The sequence below is a fragment of the Tigriopus californicus genome, chromosome 1 (assembly GCF_007210705.1).
Source record: "Tigriopus californicus strain San Diego chromosome 1, Tcal_SD_v2.1, whole genome shotgun sequence".
Classification (NCBI taxonomy): domain Eukaryota; kingdom Metazoa; phylum Arthropoda; class Copepoda; order Harpacticoida; family Harpacticidae; genus Tigriopus; species Tigriopus californicus.
In genome coordinates this window covers 3,322,130-3,328,500 of record NC_081440.1, presented here as the reverse complement: position 1 = coordinate 3,328,500, position 6,371 = coordinate 3,322,130, and positions in this window count along the sequence as shown.

Sequence of the window (6,371 nt, the reverse complement as noted above, 5' to 3'; positions counted from 1 at the left end):
AGTACATGAAATGAACAGACTAAACAATGAAAACAAAATGAACTACTCCTTAAGCCAAAAAAGCATGAAATAACCTAGAATTGGGATAAAAAATGTTTACAGACGAAAAAAATGAAATACGACATGAACCTAAAAATAAAAGATATAAGACTAAACTGCTAGAGATAGGAAGAAATGAAAGCTAAAGAACAAAAGTGTCTTCTTACCTTAAACAGCCACGCGACCACTTACACAACACAACACACTCAGACCGGCCGTTTGAAAAGATCAGGAACAACAAAATGTTGCGACTGCTCTCAACAAAAGACGGGACCGCCCAAATTCCGAATCAACGTTCCCTTAACCCATTATGAAGACTTTGTCAAGGATTTTGGGTGCAAAGCAAGCAATAAAATGGTGGAAGAAAATCCATGTCGGATTTGGTAACTTGGACTGAAAAATAAGAGGCAAACATGTGGTGAAGTACTTATTTTTCAACCTCAGTGAGGTTATTATATAAGTCAACATGGAAAATATAAATCAGAAATGAATAATTTCAGGCTTAACATGTCTCACATACTCTCTAAATAATAAATTTTGAAAATATGGTTCCTTTCTAGTGTCTCCGAAAACCTTACTCTGAGAACTAGAACTAAGCAAGTGAGAGGATCGATTCTAAATAATTCTTTGAGAGCGAAATGTGTTGGATTGATCTGACCTTTATTTGACGATGGTAATTTTTTTGGATTTGGCACTCCAATAGTATGGTCCAAGATCCGGATTGCTTGAATTCTCCTGACATATGGATACCAATCGAAGGGTGTGAACTTAATCAACTAAGCCCAAGATGATCGAGTCCCAATGTACACTCTAATCAATTTATACACCAAAAAAAACGTGTTTTAGACTTCATAAGTTTCCTTAGGTACTCCTTAGGTCTCTTTCCCGAACTCTTTATTCTTGAATATGAAAAATGCAACTAAAATCGTTTTACTCATTATTGGGGCTCATTTCTTCATAACGATCTTCTCACGAGGATTTTTCACTCTCGCTCTCTTTTCTGACGAGCTCCTACCACATAATCTCCGGCCTGAAGTTCATCGGACTTCACCAAAGAGTCGGAACAACGTCTTCTTCGACCAGACGTTGGTCAAATCCAAGTGACATGGGCATTCATTGGACCGTAATTGTGTATCTTGGAAACGCGAAAGAAACCAAACCGAAAATCAGAGTCTTCACTTGGAAAGCCTCCCACTCTATTCAATATCGGTAGGCACGTATAGAGTCCCCAAGGCGAAAAGTAATCGAAGAAATTCTTTAATTCGATGGGCGTAAATGACTCGTGGTGAATTTTTGATGACCTTGCCTCCCACACATAGAGCACACGTGATGAAGAGTCTTCGTCTGGTGATCTCTCTTCCAAGGACACAGAGGGTAGAGACAATTGAGATCATTTTCGACAACATCACAATAAGCTCTGACATGTTCCGAACTGTCACATCTACCACTCCCCCCCAAAGAAGTTTGGGTCTCTCTCTTTACCGGGGTCGCACTTGATGACACGTAGTGACGTTCCCGGGACCAATTTCGATGTAAATTGATCAGGTTTCTCCTTGCAATCTGCGAGGAAGTGCTTTGATTGAGAGTAAGGCATTCTGAATTTGTTTCCATCTTTCAAAATTGCAATGACATTCTGCGTCGCTACTCTCTTGGGTGGTGAGGCACTAGTTGCTTTAGCCAATTCAAGGGGATCGTAATTCTAGACACGAAACTGCGTTGGAATCTTGCGTGCTCTGAAAGGTGGATAATATTGGTCATCAGCCAATTCTACCACTACCTGACGTATACTTCGAATCGGACGAGGAACTTCAGAGCCTGGACCACCGGGAAGAGAGGGAGGTATGACACCTTCGAGTTTTGTTACACACCTAGGAAAATTATTACTCCGGAACGGTTTGAACGGCCATACACGGTCCTTGGCAGCGGCTACGGTAAGGGACGGCTCTTCTTTATATGACGAACATATCTCACGTATTCAAGCACGCTCGGATCTTCGGGGAGGTTTTGGAGTGTCATCAAGTCCAGTGTCACACTCCATAATGTTAGGGCAACGATCAAAATATCCCCCGCATCATATTTGACCAATTCCCTTGGCCATCGTGAGAATGGATCTTTTCTTGGTGCATCAAAAACCCTAATTTTTGAGCCGTGTTTCCTTGAACAACTCGCTAATTGTAACGTTGGATTGATGAGTTTGAACAGTTTGAATAGGGTCCCATTTCCAAACTTTCGTCCTTCCAAATATTTGGGTAATCCATGAGTCTCTATCACATGATTTTGATGCTCTTCGGGATTGATTTCCATTTGGCAATGACTACTACTCCCGGTACTCGCACCAAAGAACATCGCATGGATATTATGGAGTTCAACCCAGGAATTGCAGTCCGACCCCAAAAGTCCGTCAATCCGTTCTTTGTCGCCGAATGTGCCAGAGTGGCAAACAACATCACTCTGGACAAAGAAAACCGATTTCGAATTCAACCAGTTCCTGGCGCACTGTGGGAAATCTCCTAATCCATGGACCTTCAGATTCCTTTGGTTTTGTCAAGATCCTTGTCCAAAATTGGTACTTTTCTAACGTCGCTTTTCCGAAGGCCTTGGTGGGGTGTCTTCAATTTAGCAATATTCCACCAATGTCGCACAATTCTTAAGAAATTTACAGTGTCCCTCCACGCAGGTTTCTCTCCATTGTTCACAAAGAACTCCAAAGCACTAATAGTAGAGTCATGAAAGACACTATCGGCAAGCTGAACATTGGTCTCCTCAATTGCTGTTGGATACAGGACCTTGTGGTTGAGTTTATAGGCCATCTTTGAAGGCCTTATTTTTTAAAGGTTACAAAGCACCTTGAGATGGCAAAAGGTTGGATGAAGAACTCCATCACCTTCAAGCATTGGGCACTGAAAATTCTTTCTGGTTGCAAAATTATTTCTCAAATTTTTGAAGCAATGAACTGCGTCAAATGAAAGGAACAAAGGCTGTTCTGGGTCAAAGGGATGAGGACCTGATGTTTGAAGATTACCATGGCAAAACTCGTGGGAGAGCTTTCGGTTGGCGCTGGCGTTATCCACGGACATCACAAGTACCTAATAGCCTAAACTGTGCAACGACTTCAAGACTTCTATGGTGGTCGTTTTCATGGTTTTTGAGTCTAAGGTGGTCATTGGACAGAGGGCAACAGTGTCGCAGAACTTTCCAGTAATGGACTTTATCATGAACACAAGGACAGCCTTCTCATATTTTTTGTCCATCAATCCAAAGAGCCTGCCACCGACAAACTCTGCTCTTTAAACGCAGTGAATTTCGTCCGTCATTAGCAACATCAGCTTCTCTCTATCATTAAGACTTTTTAGCCTTTCCTTAAGGTATACAACGTTCCTGTCACTGAGGCCAGTCTGGGTGTCCATTGGTCTTGTTAATTCCTTGATATTTTTGTGGAAGTAAGGTTAAAGACGTCCACACGTGGTTTGATCTAGTATTCAACTGTTTATTTCTCTTCATTCAGGGTGATGCCCTACATTACTCCCCCCAGTTCCGACAAGGAACTATATACAAAAACAAGAAAAAAAAACGAAAAGAAAAGCAAACAAACGCAGTTAAAAGAGAAAGAACGACCAAACGAATTCGTCCGTCCCCGTAAAATGGGGCGTTGACGGGCGAGAAAAGTGCACTCCAGGGAGAGTAACGGGTGCACCAAAGACTAATTGGGCAGGGCTGAACCCCAGATCTGACTTTACCACGTTGCAAAGGCCCAAGAGAATAGGGGTAGGAAGGCTGTCCAGTCCCCAGTGGAGGAGGCAAGTTTGGCTTTAAGCGCAGCTTTTTATTGTCTGATAAAGCACTCAACCATCACATAACAAGCCGAATGATAAGAAGTGGTTTGGCGCACGTCGTACCCGAGGTAGACGGCCATAGCTGTCCATAAATTGGAGGTGAACTAGCGGCCACGATCACAAAAAATTGCCGATGGCAGACCAAAACAGGAAATCCAATTTTCAAAGAGAGCCCTAGCACAAGTTGGAGCACTGGCATCTGGGAGAGGGATGGCCTCTAGCCAATGCGTAAACTGATCAATCACTGTAAAAATATAGACCATTCCATTTGCTGGGCTAAGTGTGTTGACCAAGTCCACAAGGATGTCGGCAAACCTATCAGTACAGTAGATGCGGAAAAAGCTTGTAGTTGGGGTTTGTTATGCCACTGAACCTTGGAGGCCTGGCAATCCTGACAGTTGGCAACCATCCGTGCAACATCTACTTCTAGACTGGGCCATGAATAATTGGTTGCAATCAGGACTTTTGTGGCCTTGATGCCGGCATGGGCAAGCCCATGGAATGTGTTGAACACCTGATGGCGAAGTGGTTCTGGGACTAAGGGCTGGCGGAGACCAAACCAAGTGTCAACAAGGATCACAGTACCATTGTCCATTATGTCTTGCTCAGCAAAAGGAAGGTGGTTAGAGACCAACACCGGGTCGGTTGTTTGAGCCACTGCCCTGGCTTCCACTAGCGGTGAGTAGGCATCACTTGCAATGCCGTAGTGTTGTACTGTAGAGGCGGGTTCCGACTGAGGGTATTGGCAACAACATTGTGGCCTCCCACTACATGACGGATATCAGAGACCACTTTGCTGATTTCAATTAGCGTACGGGCCACACAATCAGACTCATGAGCTGCCAGGCCCCGACAGAAGGCAAATGTGATGGCTTTGTGGTCGGTCATGACGTGGAGTGATGCTGTTGGAATGCCGTTGAGGAGATGCTTGAATTTCCGTATGGCTTACTTGATGGCCAGCAATTCACGATCAAATATTGAGTAGCGTCACTCGGTGTTGGACAAGCTCCTACCAAAAAATGCATTTGGTCTCAGATCCATCTCTGATGAGGCGGGTGTCATATGATGGATCAGGGAAAGCAAGGTGAGTGGCATTGCTAATAGCATCTTTGAGTTGCTCAAATGCATCATGCTTGACTTCTGTCCACTGCTGGAGGGCGGTGACCGCGCCTGGAGGATATTGGTGCCACTGCTGGGATCTTTTTAGAGGAGGTTATAGAGTGGGCGGGCGATGGCAGCGAAATGTGAGACAAAACATTGATAAAATTTGGCCAATCCTTGAAATTCCAGAAGGCGCCAAACAGTGCTCCGTTGAGGGAAATTTTGGACAGCCGACACATGGCTTGGGTTGGATACTGGTCAAGGAAATGACATGGCCCAGGCATTCCACGCTACCCTGGGCAAATGCTCACTTGGATGCGTTGAGGGTGAGGCCCGCATCATTCAGTTGAAACAAAACAACACGCATTATTGAGATGTGATCAGGCATGGACAAAATGTGAACTAAAATGTCGTCCACATAGACTGCTACACCCTCAACGCCACGAAACACTGCTGCTCCTAGCCGTTGGAACGTCTGAGCAGGGGCCTATGTTATAAAGAGTTTGTCCAATGTCCAATAAGTACTTTTTGTGATCAACGTCATAGATCCCAAAAACCTGGATGTTGGACAACCGATGCTTGGGTTGACTAAATAGTACAATAACCTGTTTGCAATCAAGGTCCAGTAGTAGATCATCCATTACAGTGTTTAGCTGATGATTTTCCAACATGGAGTGCCCAGAAATCTATGACATTCATCACCAAAAGTGAGTACTGGTCATCAGACAAAATGTTTAGAACATTGACCCCAGTATTACACAAGCCAAATGGCATGACAGTGAATTCAAAAAGTTCCCATGGCATCGTGATGGCAGTGAGCGGAATTGAGTCAGGGTCCATAGGCACTTGGTGAAAAGCTTTGACTAAGTCGAGCCTACTGAAAACAGTGGAAGAGCCCATACTGTCCAGCAAGTCATCCAGACGGGGCAGGGGATAGCTATCTCTGATTGTGTAACAATTGAGCTGACGATAATCACCACAGGGTCTGAATGTACCATCCTTCTTTGTGACCACATGCAGGGCAGAGGAAACAGGGCTGTCTGACGGCCGTATCACTCCAGATTCCAGCAACTTGTTCAAGGCAGACGTCGCGGCAACCTCCTTAGGACCGAAAAACTGGCGGGGCTTGGCGTAGATCTTGTCACAAGCAGTATCATCTTTGAGACGAATAGTGCAATGCACTCCATGTTTCGCAGGTGTGAGAGGTTCTCGTTTCCCAGACAGAAGTTGGGGGAAATCCGTTGACAAGGTCTCAAAAAGGGGAGGCAGGGGTTGGGATTGGGTGCCGTGGGTAAGGGACCGGGCGGAAACTGCGGCTGCATTGGCCCCAGCAACAAAGAGTCCAGTGTCAGGGTGAACTAGTTGCTGGTTGTGTCAATCAATCAAAAGCCAAGATAG